Here is a 15,000-nt window from a genome sequence, read left to right as displayed (position 1 = left end):
CCTTCAGTGCAAACGTAGCACTCTTTTGTGCAACCGCCCAAACAACGCCCCCTCTACCCTCTGTCGAAACACTCGGCATTGCTGCTCCCTAAGGTGAGCTTCTCCTCATAGGCAATTCCGCTCTTATCCGGTCACGTTTGTGTGCCCGAATTTCGCAAGGCAACCTCCATGGGACATGGAAAAGACTCGAGAAGAGAGCTCGCTCACGGGAGAGAGAAGCCAAGGAGACCACGAGAGTGCTGAGAGTGGGACAGCGCTGAATAGGCGAGAGAAGCCTCCGCGTATAAACGGAGATATATATCCAATTGCAACGAAGGAACGTGCCAAAGATCGAGAACAATGGCAGAAATGCTAGTAACGTGCACTTCGGGACCAACGCATCACCGGAAGACAACCGCCAAACATCGAAAGAGTCGCGATGCTCCGCAACCTACGTGCAAAGCGGTCGCACACCGGGTAAGGGAGTGAGAGCCCCAAACATAGCTGGGCGAGGCGCTCACTCCGCTCTTTAATATCTCGTTAATACCGCCAAGGAAATGGCACAAGCACACACACACAAGCATCCTCGGAAGAGGACAGTTCGAGTGACAGGTCAAATCCAAGAGTTCCGAAGACTACCTCCAGGAACAATCGGGAACAAGACCGATTACAAGTCGTCGAGTCTGTTACTGGGCGAACACGAGATGCGCACAGGAAATCGATCAGCCCTCACAATGGCCCAAGGCCAGAGATCGGACTGCTACGATTTACCCCAACAATCATCGTGCCACTCTTCGCAGAGAGGTGATAGACGCCAACGAGCCCGCGCATAGCAATCGAGGTGTAAAAAGGGCGTTGAAGGCAGGAAGCCTGGACGAAAGAGGCTACGAGGTCACCTCGAAGCGGTCTAAGAATCGGGCGCACTTGGGGCGACTACCAGTGCCAACCCCTTATCCCGCGGTGCGTCCGACACACAGAAATTTCCAAGGCGGCCAAGGAGCCTCCCCGCATAGCAATCGGGGTGTGAGGTTACGGATGCAGCATTGATAGCAATCGAGGTGTGAGGCGAAGGATGCAGAAGTGAGAGCCGAGGGATGTAGCAGAGATAGCAATCGGGGTGTGTGATGCAGAAGAGATAGCAATCGAGGTGTGCGGTGGGAAGGGCCCAGCAGCCAGAATGCATGAAGCGACGGATGAAGCAGTGATGACAACCGGGCTGTGAGGAGAGGAGGGATGCAGCCAAGAAAGCAATCAGGGCTCGAGGCAAGGGATGCATCAAGGATAGCAATCATGTTGTGAGGCGAGATTCCAAAGGCTAAACGTGAGAGGCTGCAGGGTCGACTCAGAGAGGTCTATGCATGTGAGAGGCTGAAAGCAAGGTCGACTCGGAGCGGTCTATGCATCGGGCGCGCTTGGGGCGACTACCAGTGCCAACCCCTTATCCCGCGACGCGTCCGACAAAGAGAACGTTCCAAGGCGGCAGAGGAGGTTACCAGCCGAAGGATGCAGTAGCAATAACAGGTATAGTTCCGCGGCGGCCGAGAAGACTCACCGCATAGGAATCGGGATGCGAGGCGAGGGATGCGGCGGGAAGGCCCCGACGGCTAAACGGAAGAGGCTGCAGGGCCGCCTCGGAATGGTCCAAGCATCGGATGCGATTGGGACGACTACCAGTGCCAACCCCTTATCCCGCGATGCGTCCGATACACAGATAGTTCCAAGGCGGCCGAGGAGCCTCACCGCATATCAATCGGGGTGCGAGGCGAGGGATGGGGCGGGAAGGCCCCAACGGCTAGACGGAAGAGGCTTCAGGGCCACCTCGGAATGGTCCAAGCATCGGACGCGCTTGGGGCGACTGCCAGTGCCAACCCCTTATCCCGCGATGCGTCCGATACACAGATGGTTCCAAGGCGGCCGAGGAGCCTCACCGCATAGCAATCGGGGGTGCGAGGCGAGGGATGGGGCGGGAAGGCCCCAACGGCTAGACGGAAGAGGCTTCAGGGCCGCCTAGGAATGGTCCAAGCATCGGACACGCTTGGGGCGACTACCAGTGACAGCCCCCTATCCCGCGATGCGTCCGATACGAAGATGGTTCCAAGGCGGCCGAGGAGCCTCACCGCATAGCAATCGGGGTGCGAGGTGGGGGATGCGGCGAGATGGCCCCAACGGCTAGACGGAAGAGGCCACAGGGCCGCGTCGGAATAGTCCAAGCATCGGACGCGCTTGGGGCGACTACCAGTGACAACCCCTTATCCCGCGATGCGTCCGATACGAAGATAGTTCCAAGGCGGCCGAGGAGCCTCACCGCATAGCAATCGGGGTGCGAGGTGGGGGATGCGGCGAGATGGCCCCAACGGCTAGACGGAAGAGGCTGCAGGGCCGCCTCGGAATAGTCCAAGCATCGGACGCGCTTGGGGCCACTACCAGTGACAACCCCTTATCCCGCGATGCGTCCGATACGAAGATAGTTCCAAGGCGGCCGAAGAGCCTCACCGCATAGCAATCGGGGTGCGAGGTGGGGGATGCGGCGAGATGGCCCCAACGGCTAGACGGAAGAGGCCACAGGGCCGCCTCGGAATAGTCCAAGCATCGGACGCGCTTGGGGCGACTACCAGTGACAACCCCTTATCCCGCGATGCGTCCGATACGAAGATAGTTCCCAGGCGGCCGAGGAGCCTCACCGCATAGCAATCGGGGTGCGAGGCGAGGGATGCGGCGAGATGGCCCCAAAGGCTAGACGGAAGAGGCTGCAGGGCTGCCTCGGAATAGTCCAAGCATCGGACGCGCTTGGGGCGACTACCACTGCCAACCCCTTATCCCGCGATGCGTCCGATACACAGATAGTTCCGAGGCGGCCGAGGAGGTGGGGGATGCAGCGAGATGGCCCCAACGGCTAGACGGAAGAGGCTGCAGGGCCGCCTCGGAATAGTCCAAGCATCGGACGCGCTTGGGGCGACTACCAGTGACAACCCCTTATCCCGCGATGCGTCCGATACACAGATAGTTCCGAGGCGGCCAAGGAGCCTCACCGCATAGCAATCGTGGTGCGAGGTGGGGGATGCGGCGAGATGGCCCCAACGGCTAGACGGAAGAGGCTGCAGGGCCGCCTCGGAATGGTCCAAGCATCGGATGCGCTTGGGGCGACTACCACTGCCAACCCCTTATCCCGCGATGCGTCCGATACACAGATAGTTCCAAGGCGGCCGAGGAGCCTCACAGCATAGCAATCAGGGTGCGAGGCGAGGGATGCGGCGAGAAAGCCCCAACGGCTAGAGGGAAGAGGCTTCAGGTCCGCCTCGGAATGGTCCAAGCATCGGACGCGCTTGGGGCGACTACCAGTGACAACCCCTTATCCCGCGACGCGTCCGATACACAGATAGTTCCAAGGCGGCCGAGGAGCCTCACCGCATAGCAATCGGGGTGCGAGGCGAGGGATGCGGCGAGAAGGACCCAACGGCTACACGGAAGAGGCTTCGGGGCCGCCTCGGAATGGTCCAAGCATCGGACGCGCTTGGGGCGACTACCAGTGACAACCCCTTATCCCGCGACGCGTCCGATACACAGATAGTTCCAAGGCGGCCGAGGAGCCTCACCGCATAGCAATCGGGGTGCGAGGCGAGGGATGCGGCGAGAAGGACCCAACGGCTACACGGAAGAGGCTTCGGGGCCGCCTCGGAATGGTCCAAGCATCGGACGCGCTTGGGGCGACTACCAGTGACAACCCCTTATCCCGCGACGCGTCCGATACACAGATAGTTCCAAGGCGGCCGAGGAGCCTCACCGCATAGCAATCGGGGTGCGAGGCGAGGGATGCGGCGAGAAGGACCCAACGGCTAGACGGAAGAGGCTTCGGGTCCGCCTCGGAATGGTCCAAGCATCGGACGCGCTTGGGGCGACTACCAGTGACAACCCCTTATCCCGCGACGCGTCCGATACACAGATAGTTCCAAGGCGGCCGAGGAGCCTCACCGCATAGCAATCGGGGTGCGAGGCGAGGGATGCGGCGAGAAGGACCCAACGGCTAGACGGAAGAGGCTTCGGGTCCGCCTCGGAATGGTCCAAGCATCGGACGCGCTTGGGGCGACTACCAGTGACAACCCCTTATCCCGCGACGCGTCCGATACACAGATAGTTCCAAGGCGGCCGAGGAGCCTCACCGCATAGCAATCGGGGTGCGAGGCGAGGGATGCGGCGAGAAGGACCCAACGGCTAGACGGAAGAGGCTTCGGGTCCGCCTCGGAATGGTCCAAGCATCGGACGCGCTTGGGGCGACTACCAGTGACAACCCCTTATCCCGCGACGCGTCCGATACACAGATAGTTCCGAGGCGGCCGAGGAGCCTCACCGCATAGCAATCGGGGTGCGAGGCGAAGGATGCGGCGAGAAGGACCCAACGGCTAGACGGAAGAGGCTTCGGGTCCGCCTCGGAATGGTCCAAGCATCGGACGCGCTTGGGGCGACTACCAGTGACAACCCCTTATCCCGCGACGCGTCCGATACACAGATAGTTCCAAGGCGGCCGAGGAGCCTCACCGCATAGCAATCGGGGTGCGAGGCGAGGGATGCGGCGAGAAGGACCCAACGGCTAGACGGAAGAGGCTTCAGGGCCGCCTCGGAATGGTCCAAGCATCGAACGCGCTTGGGGCGACTACCAGTGACAACCCCTTATCCCGCGACGCGTCCGATACACAGATAGTTCCGAGGCGGCCGAGGAGCCTCACCGCATAGCAATCGGGGTGCGAGGCGAGGGATGCGGCGAGAAGGACCCAACGGCTAGACGGAAGAGGCTTCAGGGCCGCCTCGGAATGGTCCAAGCATCGGACGCGCTTGGGGCGACTACCAGTGACAACCCCTTATCCCGCGACGCGTCCGATACACAGATAGTTCCGAGGCGGCCGAGGAGCCTCACCGCATAGCAATCGGGGTGCGAGGCGAGGGATGCGGCGAGAAGGACCCAACGGCTAGACGGAAGAGGCTTCAGGGCCGCCTCGGAATGGTCCAAGCATCGGACGCGCTTGGGGCGACTACCAATGACAACCCCTTATCCCGCGACGCGTCCGATACACAGATAGTTCCGAGGCGGCCGAGGAGCCTCACCGCATAGCAATCGGGGTGCGAGGCGAGGGATGCGGCGAGAAGGACCCAACGGCTAGACGGAAGAGGCTTCAGGGCCGCCTCGGAATGGTCCAAGCATCGGACGCGCTTGGGGCGACTACCAGTGACAACCCCTTATCCCGCGACGCGTCCGATACACAGATAGTTCCGAGGCGGCCGAGGAGCCTCACCGCATAGCAATCGGGGTGCGAGGCGAGGGATGCGGCGAGAAGGACCCAACGGCTAGACGGAAGAGGCTTCAGGGCCGCCTCGGAATGGTCCAAGCATCGGACGTGCTTGGGGCGACTACCGTTGCCAACCCCTTATCCCGCGATGCGTCTGATACACAGATAGTTCCGAGGCGGCCGAGGAGCCTCACCGCATAGCAATCGGGTTGCGAGGCAGATTATTGGGAAGGGAACCCCCTGGGATGCGGCTCAAGCAGTGCCCAAAGGGACTGGAATGCGGAATCACATCGAGAGACCCAAATGCTATACGAGGGCTCAAATCGAATTATCGATTTGGCCACGACATGGACGCATCGGAACGACTACCTTTGCCGAACCACTCGCAATTGCATCCATACCGAAACCAATAGACATTTCCGTTAGAGCCCTCGCATAGCATTCGGGAATCTCGCATGCCCCTCTAAATCGACCAATGCTGGCGCTCAATGAAAATCCGAGCGCTACCACCGTTCGAGCGCCAGCATTGGTCGAGTTAGAGGGGCACGGGGGAGAATGCTCCAGTCAACACCTCCCCTATATAAGTTATTTGTCCGATTCTCGCACAACCGTAGTCTGCCTCGTCGAATCAAACAACGGTCCCAGATTCCGACTTCCGTTCCGTAGAGACCCAAAAGCTAGATGGAGGCTCGCAAGAAAGAGAGTCGGCGCATAGCAATCGGGTTTCTCGAACGTTTAGGGACCGAGCTCACTTGCGGATAGGGCAAAATCCGCCAAGCAACCCAAAAGCTAGACGGGGGCTCGAATCGAATCGCCTAGGCGGCCACAACAACGACGTGTTGGATCGACTACCAGTGCCAAACCATTCAGCAAGACTAGTCTGTGTCGAGGCCGGATAGAGATTCTCAGAGAGCGCCCGCATAGCATTTAGGAGACCTGCCGCGTCCCTCACACTCGACAAATGGTGGTGCACGTTTATAAATCCGAGCGATCCCAACCCTTTCAAGCACCAACATCGGTCGAGATAGAGGGGCACGGAGGGGGCTGCGTGAGACAACACAGTCCCCTATATAAGTTATTTGTCCGATTCTCACACATCCGAAGAATGGTCATCAAATCGGACAACAGCCCAAACTTCCGACTTCCGTCCCAGAAAGCCCAAGAGCTATCTAAAACGTTCATGGCCGGAACTCGATCGCGGCTATACCAGTCCGCCAAGCAACCCAAAAGCTAGACTGGAGCTCTAGTCGAATCACCTCTGTGGCCATTGCAAGGACGTGTTGGAGCGACTACCATTGCCGAACCATTCCGCAGGTCGAGTCCATACCAAGGCCGCATAGAGATTCACGATGAGCTCCTGCATAGCAATCAGGAGACTTGCCGTGTCCATCACAATCGATAAATCCTGGTGCAAGATTTTTGCATCCGAGCGCTCCAACCAGTCGAGCACCAGCATCAATCGACATAAACGGGCACGGGGGGAGGATGCTCGAGAACACTACCTCCCCTATATAAGTTATTTGTCCGATTCTCAAGCAGCCGAAGTCTGGTCATCGAATCGGGTCAAAGACCACAACTTCCGACTTTACCCACAATGCAAGTCATCGAATCGAACATCGGCCCCCGAGTCGGACTCCATGCGTATGTCAGGTCATCGGACCCAAATTCCGCCTTCCTGCGCATGGCGGGCCATCAATATCAACTCGGTCATCGGACCCAAACTCCGCCTTTTTGCGTATGGCACGCCTTCAAATCGGTCATCGGACCCAAATTCCGCCTTCCTGTGCATGGCGGGCCATCAACATCAACTCGGTCATCGGACCCAAATTCCGCCTTTCTGCGCATGGCACGCCATCAACTCGGTCATCGGACCCAAATTCCGCCTTCCTGCGCATGGCAGGTCATCGGACACAAATTCAGACCTCGCCAATATGCCTACGTATCGAATCGGTCATCGGACCCAACTTCCGACTTCATCCATACTGTAGGGTCTTTGAGGTTGGCGCGGTGCGCTCAACCCAGGGAGTCGACCCATCGAAGCATACACCTCCCCTATATAAGCTATTTGTCCGATTCCCACACCTGTGTAGTTTGCACCTCTGACCAGGACATCGACCCCAACTTCCGAACTCGACTGCAACGACGGCACCAGCGCCTTGGTGCGCACCTTGCGACGCACAGTCCCAACATTCGCCTTCCTGCACATGGCAGGTCATCGGACCCAAATTCCGACCTCGCGAGTATGCCTACATATCGAATCGGTCATCGGACCCAACTTCCGACTTCATCCATACCGTAGGGTCTTTGAGGTTGGCGCGGTGCGCTCAACCCGGGGAGTCGACCCAACGAAGCATACACCTCCCCTATATAAGCTATTTGTCCGATTCCCACACCTGTGTAGTTTGCACCTCCGATCAAGACATCGACCCCAACTTCCGAACTCGCCTCCAACGACCGAACCAGCGCCTTGGTGCGCACCTTGCAACGCACAGTGCCAACATTCGCCTTCCTGCACGTGGCAGGTCATCGGACCCAAATTCCGACCTCGCGAGTATGCCTACATATCGAATCGGTCATCGGACCCAACTTCCGACTTCATCCATACCGTAGGGTCTTTGAGGTTGGCGCGGTGCGCTCAACCCGGGGAGTCGACCCAACGAAGCATACACCTCCCCTATATAAGCTATTTGTCCGATTCCCACACCTGTGTAGCTTGCACCTCCGATCAGGACATCGACCCCAACTTCCGAACTCGACTAAAAAGACCGCACCAGCGCCTTGGTGTGCACCTTGCAACGCACAGTGTCAACATTCGCCTTCCTGCACATGGCAGGTCATCGGACCCAAATTCCGACCTCATGAGCATACCTACTAATCGAATCGGTCATCGGACCCAACTTCCGACTTCATCCATACCGTAGGGTCTTTGAGGTTGGCGCGGTGCGCTCAACCTGGGGAGTCGACCCATCGAAGCATACACCTCCCCTATATAAGCTATTTGTCCGATTCCGACACCTGTGTAGTTTGCACCTCCGCTCAGGACATCGACCCCAACTTCCGAACTCGCCTGCAACGACCGAACCAGCGCCTTGGTGCGCACCAAAAGTGCGCACTTTTGGAGGGCACTTTTGTGCGCTCCAAAGGTGCGCACTTTTGGAGGGCACTTTTCTGCGCTCCAAAGGTGCGCACTTTTGGAGGGCACTTTTTGGAGGGCACTTTTCTGCGCTCCAAAGGTGCGCACTTTTGGAGGGCACTTTTTGGAGGGCACTTTTCTGCGCTCCAAAGGTGCGCACTTTTGGAGGGCACTTTTTGGAGGGCACTTTTCTGCGCTCCAAAGGTGCGCACTTTTGGAGGGCACTTTTTGGAGGGCACTTTTCTGCGCTCCAAAGGTGCGCACTTTTGGAGGGCACTTTTTGGAGGGCACTTTTCTGCGCTCCAAAGGTGCGCACTTTTGGAGGGCACTTTTTGGAGGGCACTTTTCTGCGCTCCAAAGGTGCGCACTTTTGGAGGGCACTTTTTGGAGGGCACTTTTCTGCGCTCCAAAGGTGCGCACTTTTGGAGGGCACTTTTTGGAGGGCACTTTTCTGCGCTCCAAAGGTGCGCACTTTTGGAGGGCACTTTTTGGAGGGCACTTTTCTGCGCTCCAAAGGTGCGCACTTTTGGAGGGCACTTTTGTGCACTCCAAAGGTGCGCACTTTTGGAGGGCACTTTTCCTGTGCTCCAAAGGTGCACACCTAGGTGAGCACCTTCGACCACACCTTGTAGCACACCAAACTCTGACTTTCGACTTCATCCGCAATGCAGGGTCTTTGAGGTTGGCGCAATGCGCACAACCAGGGGAGTCGACCCATCAAACCCAACACCTCCCCTATATAAGCTATTTGTCTGATTCTCATACATGCGTAGCCTGCAGGAGCAATTAGGACATCGACCCCAACTTTCGGCTTCTAAACGAAAACAAGGTCTTTGAGGTTGGTGTAATGCGAACAACTAGGGGAGTCAACCCATCAAACCCAACACCTCCCCTATATAAGCTATTTGTCTGATTCTCATACATGTGTAGTCTACAGGAGCAATTAGGACATCGACCCCAACTTTTGACTTCTTAACGAAAACAAGGTCTTTGAGGTTGACGTAATGCGCACAACCAGGGGAGTCGACCCATCAAACCCAACACCTCCCCTATATAAGCTATTTGTCCGATTCTCATACATGTGTAGCCTGCAGGAGCCATTAGGACATTGACCCCAACTTTTGACTTCTTAACGAAAACAAGGTCTTTGAGGTTGGCGTAATGCGCACAACCAAGGGAGTTGACCCATCAAACCCAACACCTCCCCTATATAAGCTATTTGTCTGATTCTCATACATGTGTAGCCTGCAACAACGATTAGGACATCCACCCCAACTTCTGAATTCGTCTGCGTTGACCGCACCAAAGGTGCACGCCTTGGTGCTCACCAAAATCCGACTTCCGACTTCTTCTGCTATGCGGGGTCTTTGAGGTTGGCGCAGTGCGCACAACCAGGGGAGTCAACCCACCGAATGCAACACCTCCCCTATATAAGCTATTTGTCTGATTCTCATACATGCGTAGACTGCAGCAATGATTAGGACATCCACCCCAACTTTTGACTTCTTAAACAAGACAGGGTCTTTGAAGTTGGTGCAGTGCACACAACCAGGGGAGTCGACCCATCAAACGCAACACCTCCCCTATATAAAGCTATTTGTCCGATTCTCATACGTGTAGTCTGCAGCAGCGATTAGGACATCGACCCCAACTTCCGAATTCGTTTGCATTGACCGCACCAAAGGTGCACGCCTTGGTGTGCACCCTGGAGTGCACTTTGGTGCTCACCTCGGTGCACACTTTGGTGTGCACCTCGGTGTGCACCAAAGGTGCGCACCTTGGAGCGCACCAAAGGTGTACACTTTGGAGCGCACCACATAGGGTCTTTGAGAGGTTGGCGCAGTGCGCACACCAAGGTGGGTGTTGAGGTGCGTGCCGAGGTGGGTGGGTGCTAGGGTGCGCTCCATGGTGGGTGCCAGGGTGGGTGCGTGCTAGGGTGGATTCCAAAGAGGGTCATAGGGTGGGTGCCAAGGTGGGTTGGTGATATAGTGGGTTCAAAGGTGGGTACTAGGGTGGGTTCCAAGGTGGGTCACAAGTTGGGTGCCAGGATGCGTGGGTGTTAGGTTGGGTGCCAAGGTGGGCTCCTGCGTGGGTGGGTGCTAGGGTGGGTTTCAAGGTGGACGCGAGGGCGGGTGCCAAGGTGGGTAACAAGTTGGGTGTTAGGATGGGTGAGTGCTAGAGTGGGTGCCAAGGTGGGTGGGTGCTAAGGTGGATGCCAAGGTGGTTCACAGGGTGGGTGGGTTCTAGGGTGAGTTCCAAGGTGGGTCACAGGTTCAGTGCTAGGGTGGGTGTCAAGGCGGGTGTCGAGGTGCCTGGGTGCTAGGGTGTGGATGCCAATGTGGGTCATAGGGTGGGTACTAGGGTGGGCTGCAATGTGGGTGCCAAGGTGGGTAACATGCTCGGTGGGTTCTAAATTGGGTGCCAGGGTGGGTGTGCACCCACCTTGCCCGAGGTGGGTGCCAAGGTGCCAGTGTGGGTGGGTGCTAAGGTGGATGCCAAGGTGGGTGAGAAGGTGGGTGATAGGTTGAGTGGTAGGATGGGTGGGTGCCAAGATGGGTCACAGGGTGGGTGCAAGGGTGGGTAGGTGCTAGGGTTGGTGTCAGGGTGGGTGGGTGCTAGGTTGGGTTCCAAGGTGGGTGCGAGGGTGAGTGTCAAGGTGGGTCACAGGTTAGGTGCTAGGATGGGTGAGTGCTAGGGTGCAAAGGTGCCAGGGTGGGTGCTAGGATGGGTCGATGCTAGGGTGAGTGGCAAGGTGGGTCCACAAGTGTCAAGGTGGGTGCCGAGGTGGGTGCCAAGTCGGCGACTGCTATGGTGGATGCCAAGGTGGGTCACGGGGTGGGTGCCAAGTTGCTAGGTTGGGTTCCAAGGTGGGTGCCAACGTGGGTGCTAGGGTGCGTGGGTTAAAGGGTGTGTCACAACGTGGGTGCCAGGATGGGTGCGCACCCACACTGGCCAAGACGGGTGCGGGTGCAAGGTTGGGTTCCAAGCCCGGTCACAGGCTGGGTGCTAGGATGGGTGGGTGCCAAGGTGGGCACCAGGGTGGGTGCACCCACCCTGGCCAAGGTGGGTCACGGGGTGGGTCCTAGGGTGGGTAACGGGGTGGGTACTAAGGTGCGTGCCAAGGTGGGTCATAGGGTGGGTGCCAAGGTGGGCACCAGGGTGGGTGTGCACCAACCCTAGCCAGGGTAGGTCACGGGGTGGTTGTCGGGGTGGGCGTCAAGGAGCCAAGGTGGGTGGCAAGTAGCCAAGTTGCGTGCCAAGGTGGGTGTCGGGGTGGGTGCCAAGGATCCAAGGTGGGTGCCAAGGAACCAAGGTGGGTGTCTGGGTGGGTGCCGAGGTGGGAGCCAGGGTGGGTCCCAAGGTGAGTGCAAAGGTGGGTGCCAGGGTCAAGGTGAGTGCCAATGTGGGTTCCAAGGTGCCAGGGTCAGGGTGAGTGCCAATGTGGGTTCAAAGGTGCTAAGTTGGGTGCGAGGTTGGGTGCGAGGGTGGGTGGGTGCCAAGGTGTGCTAGGTGGAAGCCCGGGTGGGTCGGCATCCCATGGGTGTCGAGTTGGGTGCCTGATGGGTGCTTCTTGTCAAGTTTTAGTCGTCGGGACTCATTTCGAGCCTTAGAGGTCGTTTCTTGTCCGGTTGCCCTGTCTTCGACCTGGGAACCCAATTTTGGTCCTCGGGTCCCATTTTTTTTTGTCTCGCATCCCACTTTTGGCCTGTGGCCTTTTCGGGGTCGATTCTCGTTTTGGGCATCAGAGCATGTTTCTTCTCCTAAAACCCAATATTTGTTTATTAAGTCTCGGAACACATTTTTGTTCTCGTGGACCCATCATGGGTCTTGGAACGCATTTGTGGTCCTTGGGTCCCATTTTGCATCCCGAAACTTGTGTTTTGGTGCTTGATCCCTATTTTGGGTGCCCACCTTGCACCAAGTGCGCACCCGGGGCAAACCGAGCGCCTTGGTGCACCGGGGCAAGATCGAGCGTGCACCCGAGGCGCCCCGAACATGCACCAAGGTGCACTCGGCCCACATGTGAGCGCAGGTCGTTGCGCCCGAGGTGGTGTGTGGGCACCGCGTTGCAGACGGGACACTGCACGCACACGACGCCCCCTCCAGGTGCACGCACGTAGGCCGGGCCGGGTGCACACCCGACGCCCTAGCAAGGTGCGCGCACCCGGGCAGGGCTCACACTTGGCGAACGGGGCGCACTTCGCGAGGGAGGGTGTGCACCTCGACGGGGGTGGGTGGCCGGGGTGGATTCGCACGTGGGTCGCGGTTTGCTAAGTACACACTGCGACAAGCTCATAACGGGTGCGATCATACCAGCATTAGTGCACCGGATCCCATCAGAACTCCGCAGTTAAGCGCGCTTGGGCCGGAGTAGTACTGGGATGGGTGACCTCCCGGGAAGTCCCGGTGTTGCACCCTTTTTTAGTTTTTCGCCGGGCGTCGCAATGCTATTTGAATAAACCTTTTGCCCGTTTGCGTTCTCGTCGGGGCCGGGCCGGGCCGGGGTGCGCTGCCCGCACTACCGCGCGCGCGGGGGCGACACCGAGCGCGCACCCGAGGCACCCCGAGCACACAGGCCACGGTGCAACCCGGGCGTTGTGCGCGCACCCCGGTGCGCCCGAGGTGCTGCGCGCGCACCCAGGTGAAATCGGTGTGCACCTCGGCCAGTGCGCGCTCGGTCGAGTCGCGCACGTTGGCCAAGGTGCACGGTGATGTTTCTTACTCTAAGGTTCCGCACCAGACGCCCGGGACAGGTGAGCGAAGCTGGGCGGGGCCGGGTGCGCGGCCGGGGCAGGTGCACGCAGCTGGAGAGAGCTTTGGAGCACACTTCGGAGCGCACCAATGATGCGCTCCATTCAAAAGTTTCCTGAAAAGGCAAAAAAAGTTGAGATTATAGAATTTCCCACTTGAGAGATTGTAAAAAAAAAAAATTTAAAATGAAGGAAACGCGGGTGCCAAGGTGTGCGCAGCCCAGCCAAGGTGTGCGCACCAAGGCGCCCACCCTGGCGAAGGTGCACGCAAGGTGCGCACCCGAGGCAAACCGGACAATTAACCCAACTTTCGACTTCGCGCGCACCTTGGAGCGCACTTCGGAGCGCTCCTTGGTGCGCACCAATCTTGGGCACCTCGGAGTGCACCATGGCGCCCACCAAGGTGCGCACCCGGGGCAAACCGAGCTCCGACTTCGTGCGCACCTTGGAGCGCACGAAAGGTGCGCACCATGGCGCCCACCAAGGTGCGCAGCCCAGCCAAGGCGTGCGCATCAAGGTGCGCACCCTGGCGAAGGTGCGCACCCGGGGCAAACCGAGCTCCGACTTCGTGCGCACCTTGGAGCGCACAAAAGGTGCGCAACCCAGCCAAGGTGTGCGCACCCCGGTCAAACCGAGCTCCGAATCGTGCGCACCAGAGGTGCACGCCATCGTGCGCACCTTGGAGCACACTTCGGAGCCCTCCTTGGTGCGCGCCGATGTTGCGCACCTCGGAGCGCACCCGGGGAAAACAATGCAATTAACCCGACTTTCGACTTCGTGGGCACCTCGGAGCGCTCTCGGGTTCGCACCTCGGAGCACACCGAGGTGCGCACCTTTGATGCGCTGCCTTCACCAATTTCCAGAAAAGGCAAGAAAACATTGAGAAGGTGTGCGCACCGAGGTGCCCACCCTGGCGAAGGTGCACGCGAGGTGCGCACCCGGGGCAAACCGGGCTCCGACTTCGTGCACGCCGCACCTTGGAGCACACTTCGGAGCGCTCCTTGGTGCGCACCAGGGCGCGCAACCCAGCCGAGGTGCCCACCCCGGCGAAGGTGCACGCGAGGTGCGCACCCGGGGCAAACCGGGCTCCGACTTCGTGCACGCCATGGTGCCCACCGCGGCGAAGGTGCACGCGAGGTGCGCACCCGGGGCAAACCGGGCTCCGACTTCGTGCACGCCGCACCTTGGAGCACACTTCGGAGCGCTCCTTGGTGCGCACCATGGTGCCCACCAGGGCGCGCAACCCCGCCGAAGGTGCACGCGAGGTGCGCACCCGGGGCAAACCGGGCTCCGACTTCGTGCACGCCGCACCTTGGAGCACACTTCGGAGCGCTCCTTGGTGCGCACCATGGTGCCCACCAGGGCGCGCAACCCCGCCGAAGGTGCACGCGAGGTGCGCACCCGGGGCAAACCGGGCTCCGACTTCGTGCACGCCATGGTGCGCACCGCGGCGAAGGTGCGCACCCGGGGCAAACCGGGCTCCGACTTCGTGCACGCCGCACCTTGGAGCACACTTCGGAGCGCTCCTTGGTGCGCACCAGGGCGCGCAACCCAGCCGAGGTGCCCACCCCGGCGAAGGTGCACGCGAGGTGCGTACCCGGGGCAAACCGGGCTCCGACTTCGTGCACGCCGCACCTTGGAGCACACTTCGGAGCGCTCCTTGGTGCGCACCATGGTGCCCACCAGGCCGCGCAACCCAGCCAAGGTGTGCGCACCAAGGTGCACGCGAGGTGCGCACCCGGGGCAAACCGGGGTCCGACTTCGTGCACGCCGCACCTTGGAGCACACATCGGGGCGCTCCCGGGTTCGCACCGGCGTTGCGCACCGTGGTGGGCACCTCGGAGCACACCAAGGTGGG

General features: G+C 59.4%; 1 non-coding gene across 1 annotated transcript; it reads left to right on the top strand.

The window, feature by feature from the left end:
• Nucleotides 1-12,691: 12,691 nt before the first annotated feature.
• Nucleotides 12,692-12,810, top strand: LOC131862266 (5S ribosomal RNA). The gene has a single exon (XR_009361282.1). It is a non-coding gene; the product is annotated as a 5S ribosomal RNA (ribosomal RNA).
• The last annotated feature ends 2,190 nt before the right edge of the window (nt 12,811-15,000 follow it).

The sequence above is a fragment of the Cryptomeria japonica genome, unplaced genomic scaffold, assembly GCF_030272615.1.
Source record: "Cryptomeria japonica unplaced genomic scaffold, Sugi_1.0 HiC_scaffold_40, whole genome shotgun sequence".
In the NCBI taxonomy this organism is placed as follows: Eukaryota; Viridiplantae; Streptophyta; class Pinopsida; order Cupressales; family Cupressaceae; genus Cryptomeria; species Cryptomeria japonica.
The sequence above is the reverse complement of the archived record's forward strand: the minus strand, read 5'-3'. Positions and strand labels throughout refer to the sequence as shown.